Below are 15,235 nucleotides of genomic sequence, written 5' to 3'. Positions count from 1 at the left end.
TATCATTACCATTGGATATAGACTATTTAGTCATAGAATGCGATGGATGTGAGTTAGGATGGGGAGCCATTCTAAAGAAAAAGAAGAATAAATATGATAATATTTCTGAAGAACAAATCTATAGGTATGCTTTAGGAAAGTATCATACAAAACCTCAAATTTATTCTACCTCTATAGTTTATGAGGTAAACACTACGAAATTCTTAAAACATCCTTAGAAGGAATCCTAGATAGATTCCTTAGAAGAAAAATTATAGTACTAGACAACTAGAAGAAATAATAGACATCCAGTCTAATATAGACATCAAAACAAATGCTAGGATAAATTCTCTTAATCCTAGACAACTTTACAACCTAAATTGGCTAAGTTCTGATAGAACTAGCTTATACAGATATCGTCGATTAGACAACTTTCATCTACCAGATGGACAACATGAAATTATAAGATTAATTTCTGAACAAACTGGTAGACAACTTCTGAGAACCGGATTCATTCCTAGAGAAAAGGTCATTACTCCTATAGATTTTTCTATAAGAGATAACATAAAATCTAAAGGAAAGAGACTACCTATTGAACCTAATTTCAATATGCCCTCTCTTTTGTTAAATATAGGAAGTGTTGACCCCCAACACTTGCCTAATTATATAGAATAATGGACTTCTGCTGTTATACGAGACTATAGAAGTCACCAAACCTTGGGAAAAGTTTTCAGCCTGTTGTTTTTTTTCTCCCATTTTTCTACGGCTAAGAGCAATCTATGTGAGAGTTGACATTCTTCTAGTAAACTCCCATCATTCTTCTCTTGTTCATAATTTGGAATATAAGATTCAAAATATGAACCATACCATAGATTCATAAGAGATTTTCTGGAAGGTTCTTCCTCTTCTTTATCTCTATCAGGAGTTTGTATATTCTCATAATCAGTGAATCTGATTGAGAGACTGAGGAATCTATCTAGGATTCTTGGCTGTTGGTTTATTGCTTCTGCAATAGGTGTGTGTCCCGAAAGGGTTTGTGAAGTTCCTGTAAAAGGAAAAGTTTGTGTTCTAATGTTCATTTTCTTAGCTTGGCAAGAATAAATTTTTTAGAACTTTGTGTGCAAGGGATACTAGTCCCTAGTGGAAGTCTAGAGAGTTGGTTAGAGATTCTATCTAGTTCTCCGTTTATTGGAGTGGATCTCGTTTTTATAAGCTCAAAAGCTTTGTCTAGTTTTTCTTCTAAACTCTTAATCCTATTAAGGATAAGGTTTTGAGTTTTATGGATACTTTCTATATTGTCAGAAAGCTCTTCTAGTTCTCTTTTAGTGGCCAGATCTTTGTAGCTCTGATACCAGCAAAAACTGATATCTGGTGTGTATGAAATGGAAATGATAACAAAGGTGGAGGGTACAAAGAAAATATTATAAATTTTTTTTAGCTTATCACATATATCCTACTAAATAAATTTTAATATTTTTAAAATAAATTTGATGAGAAAAGTTTAAGATTATTTTTATATTAAAATTATCTTCTGGTAAAAATGATTTATAAATTTTGTAATTATTGAAGTGATTTTTTAATCAAAATATTTAAAAATCTTAATATTAGATTTTTAATAATTTGATAAATTTTAAAAATTGTAAAAATTATAATTATTTTGATTTTTTTTGGGTGTAAATAATCAATTTAAAATTTTTAAAAATTAAAGATAAGTTAATCAATTAAAAAAAACGTATTAAATTTAGGATCTAAATTTTTAAGATTTAGGATACAGTATATCTAAAGTTTTAAGATTTAGGATACAGTATAGTTTTATATATAATAATTATCTTTTTAAAGATTTTATAATTATTATAGTGATTTTGTTTTCGAAACCGATAAACAATTTTTTATTTTAAAATATCATAATTAATTTGGTATTTGTTTATAACTGAATCATTTAAAATTTAAATTTTAAGACAATTTAATAAATTTTAAAATAAAATTTAGGGTTTAGAGTTTTAAGATTTAGTGGATTTTTTATATATATCATAATTATCTTTTTAAATATTTTCTAATTATTCTAGTGATTTTGTTTTTGTAACTGAAATATAACAATTTTTTATTTTAAATATCATAATTATTTTGGTCAATTTTTTTTGTTTATAACTGAATCATTTAAAATTTAAAATTTAAAATGATTTAATAAATTAAAAATAGGACTTATAGTTTTAAGGTCTAGCAGATTTATATATATATATATATATATATATATATATATATATATATATATATATATATATATATATATATATATATATATATATATATATATTAGAACTATCTTCTGCTAAAAGTGATTCATAATTTTTTTAAAATTTAAAGAATTTGATAATTAAAAAATGTTTTAAGAATATGATATTCACTATGGTAAATTCTTTTGTAACTAAAATATTTCAAATAATGTTTTTTTGATATAATTTGATAAATTACAAAAAAAAAAATCAAATTTACGGTTGAGAAATTTAAGTTTTAGGGTTTATTGGGTTTTTTTTATGTATATTAGAATTATCTTCTATAAAAAGGAATTAAAAAAATCCATCATTATTCTAGTAATTTTATTTTTTAAGTGACATGTAACAAATTTTACTTAAAAATATTGTAATAATTTTGGTGAAAACTGAATTATTTAAAATATATAGAGAATTTGTTAAATTAGAAAATGTTAAAATTAAAAAAGAAATGTTACTTAAAAAATAATTAATTAATCCAGATTTTTACACATGAAGTTCAAAATTCGGTTAATTTTTTTTATAACATTTATCTTCAAACTAAAATTTAATATTTTGAAAAGAAATCTGAGAAGAAAGATATTAGGGATTTGGGTAACTTCTTATCAAATATTATTTTGTGATTATTATCTAAATTATTAATAATTGAAACGCTTTTATTCCTGGGGTGCAGTAAGCAGATATATAGAGAGGTGGACTACTAGTTGAGTATCAGATAGAGCAGATAGTTTAGTCCCTTGGCAAAGAAGGTGAAAGATGAATGATGTGACACCCTCTACCCCAACATAAATACAATAGATATAAACCATCTATATATAAATTCTTTCTTAGTCTAATATAAAATAATTATCTCAAGTATCATTGGGTAAAAGATGCACATTCATAATTTTCAACTATAAGTATCAAATTGTCAAGAAATAATAAAATAAAGATTATAGATTAATCCCAGTAAAGGTGGCAGGGCCTCCTAGTTAGAAATTAACTTATAATCTTTTAGAAAAATTATAATATGACAAAAATACACACTTTCAACATAAATAACATAAAAATTACAAAAGAAAAATAATAATAATTTAACAATAAGTCTAGCTAATCCCGATGTCACATCCTATCAGAGCGAAACCCAAACAGAAGCCTAAGCTTCACCACCAACATCCTCAGCCTCATGCTAATTATCTGCATCATAATTTAAATATACACAAAAATGACAAGGGAGTGAGAAACTTCTCACTCAGTTGCAGATATAGAAATAAAAGTTAAATAGCACACACACACGCAATATAATTCACATATATAATCAATCTCACATATATGCTTATGTATAATGATTTTCTTGACTTGACTCACTATTGTATGCATGTGGCGCCATACGGAAGTTTCAGAATTTATCACTGGTGACCCAAAGGTACACCTATCACTGGTGTTCATACACCTCGTTAGCATGTTACATCACTGGTGTCCCGAAGGCACACCTATCACTGGTGTTCATACACCTCGTTAGCATATCGTGGGTGACTCAAAGGTACACCTTGTTAGTCGTGGGTATGTGGCCTCAGCGGCACACCTGGAGTAATATGTGCATATGATGCATGTCATACATTCACAGACTCAACCTTTAGCATGTTACACATATTATATTCATATTTCATAATTAAGAATTATTTCAATAATCCAATTTAATAGTCCAATAGTCCAACAGTCCAAACAGTCCAATAGTCCAAACAGTCCAACAGTCCAACAGTCCAACAATCCAACAGTCCAACAATCCAACAGTCCAGAGGTTGCTTAGGTATCATATTTTTCAATAATAATATATTAAGATCTTTTAAGTAAAGTAGGAAGCTTAAAAGGTAATATAAGATAATAAGGAGGCTCAGCCTTCCATTTAAATAATAGATGACAAATTTATAAATACTTAGGAGGCTTAGCCTTCCATTCAAATAACAGATTCTAATATGTAAATAAATAAGATATAAAACAAAACACATCAATAATACATATTCAAAGAAATAAACAACAGGCAAGGGATCGGGAGCCAATCCAACAAACAAACTATTTAACAATTATTCCCACACCCCCAAGCGAGGTTTCCCACTCCCCCCTTACCTGGGTTTACAGAAATTTGGGCAGAATCTCCTCCTCTCTATCTTTCCTTAAAAGGAATCGGAATTAGGGCAGAATCTCTTCCTCTTTCTCCTTAAACAAGACACTAGAGCAGAACCTCCTTTTCTTTCTCCTTCTCTCTCTCTTACTTTCTCTCTCTATTTCTCCAGAATTTCCTTCTCTCTAGAATTCTAAATTTTCAAAACTTAAGTCCCTATTTATAGAATTTTTGAAGTTACTATGCACTATGCACTATTCATTAAAATAATATTATAAATTACTATGCACTATGCACTATTCATTAAAATAATATTATAAATTACTATGCACTATTCATTATTATATTCAAATTTATAAAATTTGAACCCGCGTCCCTCGTGCAGCCGCCCTTCACTGTGCAATTGCATAGTGAAATACTATTCATACATACGTATACGTAAATAGTAAAATACGTATACATAAATAGTAAAATACGTATACGTAAATAGTAAAATACATAAATAAAATACTTATTCACATAATAAATACATAAAAAAAATATTTCTTTTCATTGAATAAAATTTGGGATGTTACAATTCTCCCCTCCTTTTAGAAATTTCGTCCCCGAAATTTTTTGCAATGGTAAACTCTTCGCATTCTTACTTCTAATTCTTATGCAACATCACTACCTTGTTGATGTACAACTTTTATCAATTTCCTCAAAGGATTTGCTTAGGGAAAGATCTTGACGAATTTATCCACTTAAACACAAACAAAATCAATTTCTTAAGCGTCTTAGACAAATCTTCCACTAGGGTCTATCTATTCACCATCTTACTTCCAAAATGGAGCATCTAAGTGCTACAAGATTCTTAAAAACTTCTAGTATGCTAACCATAAATATACAATTGCTTTACTCCTCTCTTCATCTTAGGTCACAAAATATCTTCTTAAGATTTTGGTACATCTTAGTAGTTTCTGAATGGATACTAAAGATACTCTTATGACCTTCTTCTAGGATTGCTTTATTAAATTCTAGCACACTAGGAATGCACAACTTATCCTTAAATCTCAAAACTCCATCCACTCCAAATTTAAACTCACTCTCCATATCTTGATTCAAGTTCTCTACTTCTCTTTCCATATTAGACCATCACGCTTCCCCTGCGCCACTCTGATACATTTTAGTAACTCCTAAATAAATGTTAAGAGTACTCTTATGTCCTTTCAAGTTTTATAACTAAACATCCAACTGTGTCCTTTCTAATCTCTTGCTTATTTGGGTCACTAATAAAGGATCTAACTCCTAGTTCCTCTAATCTCATCTATTAATCTGATAGTTACTTCCAACATAAATAATTCAATGCTACTAGGGTAATCTTACACATCAAGCATAAGTTTCTAAATTCTGCAATCAAATTCAATCCTTAAATCATCAAAATAATAATTTGGTTATCATTGTAATCCAGATATTTGCCACAACATCAACACCTAAGCATTAGATACACATATCAGATCACTAATTTTACTACTCTATCTACAACCAATTCAAACTCTTCTATGATCAATTCTAAAGATCAGGTACCTAAGCATAATGTACACTCGGTATCCATATCAGTTCTCTAGTTTCACCATTTCATCTTCACCCAAGTCATAATCATATCCATCACCTTAACCTATAGCCTTATAACTTGTTACCAAAATAAATCAACTAATTATGCTCCTATAATTTTCTTCAACAATCCATTCGTTATTCATACTTAATCTCACAATACTAGAAGTAACCTTATAATCCAAACTTAAATTTCTAATTTGAGCCAAAAAGATTCATCTCTCTAATCATAATGAAAGATAAAGATTTCCTCAAAACATCAATCACCACAATGGCTTTAGCCAAATAATAAGATCAAAATTTTACTCCTTAAGAAATTTCAACTATTTCTTTTATCTCGTATTCAACCCCTTTGGTCAAAAGATATTTAAGGTTCTTATGATCACTAAATACCTCAACCATAGAATCATATAGTTAGTGTCTCCAAATCTTAGTATAAATGACAAAGTCGCTAACAAGGTTATGGGTAAGGTAATTTCTCTCATGAATTTTCAATTTCTTAGAAACATAAGCTACTATCTTTTCTTCTTGCCACAATATTCTTCCTAAACCTATTTTCAGAGACATATTTATATATCACAATAATCTTACTAAAATCTAGTAATATTAACACTAGTCAATCTTTCCTTAAGAGTTTGAAAACTACTTCCTCAATTGTTATCCCATACTAATGTAACTCCTTTCTAGTCAATTCAGTCAAAGGTAATAGTAAGTAATTCAAAGAAGTAAGCAACGAAATGATTTGGGTAGTTAAAAATATACATAGGTTCAAGAATTCCTGATATAGATTATCCTTACGGTTGATTCCAAGGGTAGGCAAGAAACAACCTAGTGAACTGAAACATCTTAATAACCAAAGAAACGAAGGCAAAAGCAATTTTTATAGTGAGAGCAGTTTAAACCATGAACAGCTGTTAAAAAAAAAAAAATTACTCACTGAATTTTCATATAAACTATCAAACAAGACTCCTGATTTTACTAATTGACTCAAGTATCTCTCACTTAAGCACAACTTAGGTAAATCTTCCTCCGCAAGAAATTTCATGGTCTAAAATACTCACCTCATACAATCCAAATTCATACTTAGACAATCTAGTTTAAATCTATACTCTAATATGATCATCTCACATCCTAAGGTCAAAAACATTTTATTATCGCAACCCTCCACTGATTGATCCATAAAGTCATCTATTCTTATTTCTACATACATGTATATCAAATCATATTAGAATACCTTTTTCATAAATATCATTCCTAAGCATGTATGAATTGATCATTGCTTACATCCTATAGCATGTGCAAGAATCAACTTTTACTACTCTGCATTATATCATTTTAATAGACCTATCAAATACAAAACCTCAAAATATCATATTTAAATCTATTTTTATACCTAACAACTCAAAATATCATGATAGCATATATCTGCCTGACACACAGAGTTGTATTCATCCAAGTGATTTCAAACTTATCTCAAACGAAAGTTAAGTGAATAAGCTACAACTCTTTATGAAGACATAAGATTTCCAAGAGATCATCTCTTTAGCTAAAGATTCAAATATCACCACTAATAAATTCAGTGCTTACTAAATTTCTAATCACCAAGGCAGTCATAACTTGAAGTTCTAGATTTTTGTTTCATCTTATCCTAGTTCTATTGAAAAGATAATATCTAAAGCCATATTCTTCATAAAGACCTCAAAATATAAATTTTGTCGATATAATACTCATACTATCATAACAAACTATAATGAAAATATTTTCGACACCAAATAGCAATAATGTATCAATATATCTAATGCCACAAAATACCTCAACTTTTTCCAAATTCACTACTTAATTTCTCATTCAAGTCTCTCCTTACTTTTCTCAATCAAAACAACTCTCATGCTACCTAAACCATAAATAATTAACATACCAATAATAACACTTAAGGGAATTACCATCATTTCGATCTCTCACCAAAGAGACAACCACCTTTAGATTCAACCTGCTACAACTATAGATGTCAGAAACTTCACCAATCATAAACTCTTAGTACACTCAATATATCACCTCCCATCCAAGGTTCTAATAATTCGAGTTGGCTAACACTATCATGATTATCATTCCTCTGATTACAAACTAACTTAACAATCTCAAACTCAACAATATCAACACAGGACGAACATCATCATCATAATACACAACAAACAAGACATAGTCAGAGTACACAACAGAGTCATGATAAGCACATAACACACACGGTTGATAAAATCGACTTGCTCTGATACCACTAAATGTGACACCCTCTACCCCAACATAAATACAATAGATATAAACCATCTATATATAAATTCTTTCTTAGTCTAATATAAAATAATTATCTCAAGTATCATTGGGTAAAAGATGCACATTCATAATTTTCAACTATAAGTATCAAATTGTCAAGAAATAATAAAATAAAGATTATAGATTAATCCCAGTAAAGGTGGCAGGGCCTCCTAGTTAGAAATTAACTTATAATCTTTTAGAAAAATTATAATATGACAAAAATACACACTTTCAACATAAATAACATAAAAATTACAAAAGAAAAATAATAATAATTTAACAATAAGTCTAGCTAATCCCGATGTCACATCCTATCAGAGCGAAACCCAAACAGAAGCCTAAGCTTCACCACCAACATCCTCAGCCTCATGCTAATTATCTGCATCATAATTTAAATATACACAAAAATGACAAGGGAGTGAGAAACTTCTCACTCAGTTGCAGATATAGAAATAAAAGTTAAATAGCACACACACACGCAATATAATTCACATATATAATCAATCTCACATATATGCTTATGTATAATGATTTTCTTGACTTGACTCACTATTGTATGCATGTGGCGCCATACGGAAGTTTCAGAATTTATCACTGGTGACCCAAAGGTACACCTATCACTGGTGTTCATACACCTCGTTAGCATGTTACATCACTGGTGTCCCGAAGGCACACCTATCACTGGTGTTCATACACCTCGTTAGCATATCGTGGGTGACTCAAAGGTACACCTTGTTAGTCGTGGGTATGTGGCCTCAGCGGCACACCTGGAGTAATATGTGCATATGATGCATGTCATACATTCACAGACTCAACCTTTAGCATGTTACACATATTATATTCATATTTCATAATTAAGAATTATTTCAATAATCCAATTTAATAGTCCAATAGTCCAACAGTCCAAACAGTCCAATAGTCCAAACAGTCCAACAGTCCAACAGTCCAACAATCCAACAGTCCAACAATCCAACAGTCCAGAGGTTGCTTAGGTATCATATTTTTCAATAATAATATATTAAGATCTTTTAAGTAAAGTAGGAAGCTTAAAAGGTAATATAAGATAATAAGGAGGCTCAGCCTTCCATTTAAATAATAGATGACAAATTTATAAATACTTAGGAGGCTTAGCCTTCCATTCAAATAACAGATTCTAATATGTAAATAAATAAGATATAAAACAAAACACATCAATAATACATATTCAAAGAAATAAACAACAGGCAAGGGATCGGGAGCCAATCCAACAAACAAACTATTTAACAATTATTCCCACACCCCCAAGCGAGGTTTCCCACTCCCCCCTTACCTGGGTTTACAGAAATTTGGGCAGAATCTCCTCCTCTCTATCTTTCCTTAAAAGGAATCGGAATTAGGGCAGAATCTCTTCCTCTTTCTCCTTAAACAAGACACTAGAGCAGAACCTCCTTTTCTTTCTCCTTCTCTCTCTCTTACTTTCTCTCTCTATTTCTCCAGAATTTCCTTCTCTCTAGAATTCTAAATTTTCAAAACTTAAGTCCCTATTTATAGAATTTTTGAAGTTACTATGCACTATGCACTATTCATTAAAATAATATTATAAATTACTATGCACTATGCACTATTCATTAAAATAATATTATAAATTACTATGCACTATTCATTATTATATTCAAATTTATAAAATTTGAACCCGCGTCCCTCGTGCAGCCGCCCTTCACTGTGCAATTGCATAGTGAAATACTATTCATACATACGTATACGTAAATAGTAAAATACGTATACATAAATAGTAAAATACGTATACGTAAATAGTAAAATACATAAATAAAATACTTATTCACATAATAAATACATAAAAAAAATATTTCTTTTCATTGAATAAAATTTGGGATGTTACAAATGAATTGGTTCGCTGGATCTGGAATGGAACCAGATAATATGAAAAGGGCTCTCGACCCAAAGAAACCAGTCCTATCCTATCGTTTCGTCTTTCATGCTCACATCCTCCCCTTATCCCACGCTTTTCGTCTTCTTGCATGTGCCTTACGGTATCCAGATTCACTCCTCTCTGCTTCCTATGATTCAACTGAAGATCCACAATGTCTGCTTTCGTTACTCTAACAACTAAGCAAGTCAAAATAATTCTAAAATTATGGCTCTTTATTCATCATTCAATTGTGTTATGACTCTTCTTAAGATTATCTTAAATTTTTATATAGAATACATTGTGTCATCAAACAAATAGCGAAAACAAATAAAGGTAATTGATGAACATACAAATCAACTAAGATACAACTAGTTGTTCAGGGAGATGAAATAAATAACAAAATGTTTTCAAGAAATTGTATATATCTCTTCTAGGTTCTTTCCTTTAAAATTATTATTTTATGTGATTTTTAAATAATTTCTCTAATTTTTTTTATAATTACAGTATAAGTTTTTATCAAACATCTCAATTAAAAAATGACAAAGAAAAAGATTATAATGTCTCAGTCGCATCCTATAAAAGTTGTTGAAAGTAAGAATGATAAGGATGGGAAAGTAGCTAGTGAGATGCAAGCATTAATAGTCCCTTTCAATAGGTTAGCCAAATTGATGGCGGATAAAAATTCTAAATTGAAGTTCGCACTTTCTACGTCACAACTTCCAATAGTTATTGGTAGCAACCAACCTACCTGTTCGGTTAATAAATACTATTTCAATTATCAACCAATGTCTCCTTATAAAATCGATGGAAAAATTATCAGCGTTCAAATACCAAAAGTAAGTTATATATATATGATTAATCTAAGGGTTATATTTTAACCCTCTCATCCTCTCATAATAAATTCCTCTTACTTGATATGCTCCCGATATATATATATATATATATATATATATTAATTTTATTATCAAGTTTTTGTCTTAAATCAAATGTTATTTAGACCGACATATATTAAATATTTATTTTTGTACAAGATCCCTATTATATTTATACCTCGTTCCAATATGGCGTTAGATGAAGTTGACACATATTATGTGACATATATCTTCATGCTCGATGAAGAAAATCTTCATGCGTATGTAATTGAATTATTATTTTTAATATCAATAATTATATATCATATCTTTGGTACAAGAACAAATTTCTCGCCAAATATAAATCTTTTGTTGGAGGTTAGAAAACACTAAAGATCCTTATGCCAAAGGATTAGGTGGATCAAGAGGTATAAAGGTCTTTAATGTTTTCCTATCTTCAACAAAAGATTTTTATTTGACGAGAATTTCGTTCCTGCACAAATGATATCATATATAATTATTGATATTAAAAATAATAATTCAATTCAATTACATACCCATGGAGATTTTCTTTATCACAAATGAAAATATATGTCGCATAACATGTGTCAACTTCATCTAGCGCCATTTGGAAAGAGGTCTAAATATAATAGGGATCTTCTACAAAAATAAATATTTAATATATGTTTGTCTAAATAACATTTAATTTAACACAAAAACTTGATAATGAAATTAATATATATATATATATATATATATATATATATATATATATATATATATATAACTTACTTTTGGTATTTGGAATGCCGAAAATTCTTCCATCAATTTTATAAGAAGACATTGGTTGATAATTCATATAATAATCATTATCATCTACTTCATAATCATCAAGCAACATCATTCTACTTTCGTTGTCTGCTCTTGAAGGACTTTGATGTGAATTAGCCAAACAAGTCAGTTGGTTGCTACCAATAACTATTGGAAGTTCTGATGTAGAAAGTCTGAAGTTCAATTTTGGACTTTTATCCATCATCAGCTTGGCTAAGCTATTGAAAGTGACTATTAATGCTTTCATCCCACTAGCTTCTTCCACATCCTTATCATTCTTACTTTCAACAACTTTTATGGGAGATGATGCATTCTAGATGTTATAGTTTTTTTCTTTGTCATTTTTTGGCTGAGATGTTTGTTGAACACTTGTAGAGTAATTATAAAAAAAAAATTAGAAAATTTAATTAAAAATCACATAAAATAATAAAATTAAATAATGGATTTTAAAGGAAAGAATTTGGAAGAGATATAAACAATTTCTTGAAAACTTTTTGTTGTTTTCTTCATCTCTCTAAGCAACTGGTTGTATCCTAATTGATTTGTTGTTGACTGATTGATTAACTTTATTTTTTTTGGCCATTCTATTAAGAAATGTTTGTTGACAAAATATGTTCTATATTTAGACCAACAACTTTACAATTATTTTAAATTATCGATAATTTAGATATTTAACAAAATTATATTTTATGAAAAGTTAAGACAATTTGTAAAATCTTTCTTGTCAAATTTCTTTTAAAAATATTAAATTTTAGTTTAAAGATAAATGTGATAAATAAAACATTAATCGTATTTTGAACTTCTTTATTTTATGGCATGTGTAAAAATTTTGGATTAATTAATTTTTTTATAAGTAACATTTGTATTTTAATTTTAACCTATTATAATTTAATAAATTATCTATAAATTTTATATAACTCAGTTTTCACCAAAATTATAAAGATATTTTTAAATAAAAGTTTGTTATATGTCAGTTAAAAAACTAAAATTACTAGAATAATAATGAATTTTTAATTCCTTTTCATAGAAGATAATTCTAATATAAAAGAAATTCCAACAAACCCTAAAACTTAAATTTCCAAACGGTAAACTATAAATATTTTTTTAATTTATCAAATTATATCAACATTTTAGATTTGAAATAATTTAGTTACCAAAAAATTACCAAAATAATTATCATATTCATAAAAAAATTTAGTTATCAAATTATTTATAATTTTTAAATTAAATCTTTTACATATGTTTTTACAAAAAAAAAATACCACTAGATGAATAAAAAACTTATAATCATTTTTAGTAGCAGATAATTCTAATATTAAAAAATCTACTAATCGTTAAAACCCTGAGTCTTCAATTTTATATTTTTAATTTATTTAATTATTTTTAAGTTGAAATTTTAAATGAATCAGTTACAAAAAAAAATTGACCAAAATAATTACAATATTTTAAAATAAAAAAATTTGTTATATATCAGTTACAAAACACAAAATCACTAGAATAATTACAAAATCTTTAAGATAACTATAATAAATATATAAAAAAATTCACTAAACCTTAAAACTCTAAACCTTTTTTTTTTTATTATAAATTTATTAAATCATCTTAAAATTTAAATTTTAAATGATTTAGTTGCAAAAAAAAATTGACCAAAATAATTACGACACTTTAGAATAACAAATTGTTATATATCAGTTACAAAAACAAAATCACTAAAATAATTACAAAATCTTTAAAAGTATAATTATAATATATAAAAATAATCTACCAAAAATATTAAAACTCTAAATCTTAAATTCAATACCCTTTTTAATTTATTAACTAATCTTTAATTTTTTAAGATTTTGAACAGATAATTTACAAAAAAATCATAATAATTATAACGTTTACAATTTTTTTAAAATTTATCAAAGTATTTAAAATTTTAATATTTAAATATTTAAATATTTTGATTAAAAAATATTAGATTAATTGCAAAATTTATAAATCATTTTTTTTAAAGATAATTCTAATAAAAAATAATATAAAAATTTAAAGATTGAGGTATGTATAAATCAATTTATCATTACTTTCTTTATTTAATTTAATATTTTATTTTAGTAATAATGTAACACCCCAAATTTTTTACTAATATAATGTTGATTATTATTTATTTTTGTATAGTTATTTTAGTTAATTAAAGAGTTTATAAAATATTTTTAAAGGTTTGTAATAATTATTTTATTTATGAAAATTTTATATAAAATTAATTCTGATTTTTTTAAGCCCAGAACGGCCTGTTCCGAAAAGCGGAACGGGCTGTTCCCAAAAAGCGGAATGAGTTGTTCTAAAAAGTGAAACGGACCGTTCCAAAGGATCAAAGTGAACTATTTTGAAGGACCAGAACGGGCCGTTCCAAATTTATAAAAAAAGCCTAATTGAGTTTTTCCAGAACGGATTGTTCCCAAAGGAAAACGGGCCATTCTGAGATTCTAAAAATGTCTAGAAAGTGAAGTTAGAAACGGGCCGTTCTGCTTATGGTCAATGTGTGTCAAAAAGAACCCCAGAACGGGCCGTTCTAACTTTAGAACGGGTCGTTCTGCTTTTTGAAAATGGGTCGTTCCGATTTTGGAATGGGTCGTTCCAGTTAAGAATTTTACGCATATTTGAAGGATCCGGAATGGGCCGTTCTGAATTCAGTACAGGCCGTTCCGGGTGCGCCAAGATGCCTATAAATAGGGGCTAGGGGGGTGAAACAATTATACTGAGTAAGAAAGTGAAAATCTTAGAGAGAGAAAGAGAGAGAGAGAGAGAAAGAGAGAGAGAGAGAGAAAGAGAGAGAGAGAAAGAGAAAGAAAGAGAGAAAGGAAGAGGGAATCCAGAGGAGGAGGCCCTGCCCAAGTTTCAACTCCTGCTTATCCAGGTAAGGGGGGAGTGAGAAACCTCGCTCGGGAGTGTAGGGATAATTGTTGGATAGTTTGATTGTCGGATTGGCCCCCAATCCCGTGCCTGTTGTTCTGTTTTTCTGTTTGCTCTACTTTGTTCCTTGTTACTTTGTTCCTTGTTACTTTGTTCCTTGAAAGTAATAAATGAATATGGAATTAATGCTAAAACTAAATAAGTTTTAATATGAAAAAGAATGCTCTCTGTGAATTCATATGCGGACCTTATGAGGAGTATTTATGACATGACTATGTAAAATATGGACAAATGACATGAGACCTAAGAATGGACTATTGAGACAAGTTATGATTATGAAAATATGAAGAATAATGACATGATGTACTAAATAAAATTATGTAATAAGTTAAATATTGAGTCAATGAGATTATGAATGTATGACATGCATCATTTGCATATATTACTCCATGTGTGCCGCTGAGGCCGCATACCCACGATGTAACATGCTAAT

At 28.5% G+C, this 15,235-nt stretch overlaps 2 long non-coding RNA genes across 2 annotated transcripts; both read right to left on the bottom strand.

Annotated features, from left to right (window-relative positions):
• Positions 1-3,107: 3,107 nt before the first annotated feature.
• LOC145953154 (uncharacterized) lies at positions 3,108-7,230 on the bottom strand. Its single transcript, XR_014430708.1, has 2 exons — positions 4,356-7,230; positions 3,108-3,425 (listed from the first exon to the last, which is right to left on the bottom strand). It is a non-coding gene; the product is annotated as an uncharacterized LOC145953154 (long non-coding RNA).
• Positions 7,231-8,317: 1,087 nt separating this feature from the next.
• LOC145953153 (uncharacterized) lies at positions 8,318-10,102 on the bottom strand. Its single transcript, XR_014430707.1, has 2 exons — positions 9,566-10,102; positions 8,318-8,635 (listed from the first exon to the last, which is right to left on the bottom strand). It is a non-coding gene; the product is annotated as an uncharacterized LOC145953153 (long non-coding RNA).
• Between the last annotated feature and the right edge of the window lie 5,133 nt (positions 10,103-15,235).

The sequence above is a fragment of the Cajanus cajan genome, chromosome 11 (assembly GCF_000230855.2).
Source record: "Cajanus cajan strain Asha chromosome 11, NIPB_CcT2T_4, whole genome shotgun sequence".
Taxonomy (NCBI): Eukaryota; Viridiplantae; Streptophyta; class Magnoliopsida; order Fabales; family Fabaceae; genus Cajanus; species Cajanus cajan.
Note: the sequence above shows the minus strand (reverse complement) of the source record. Positions and strands in the feature narration are given on the sequence as shown.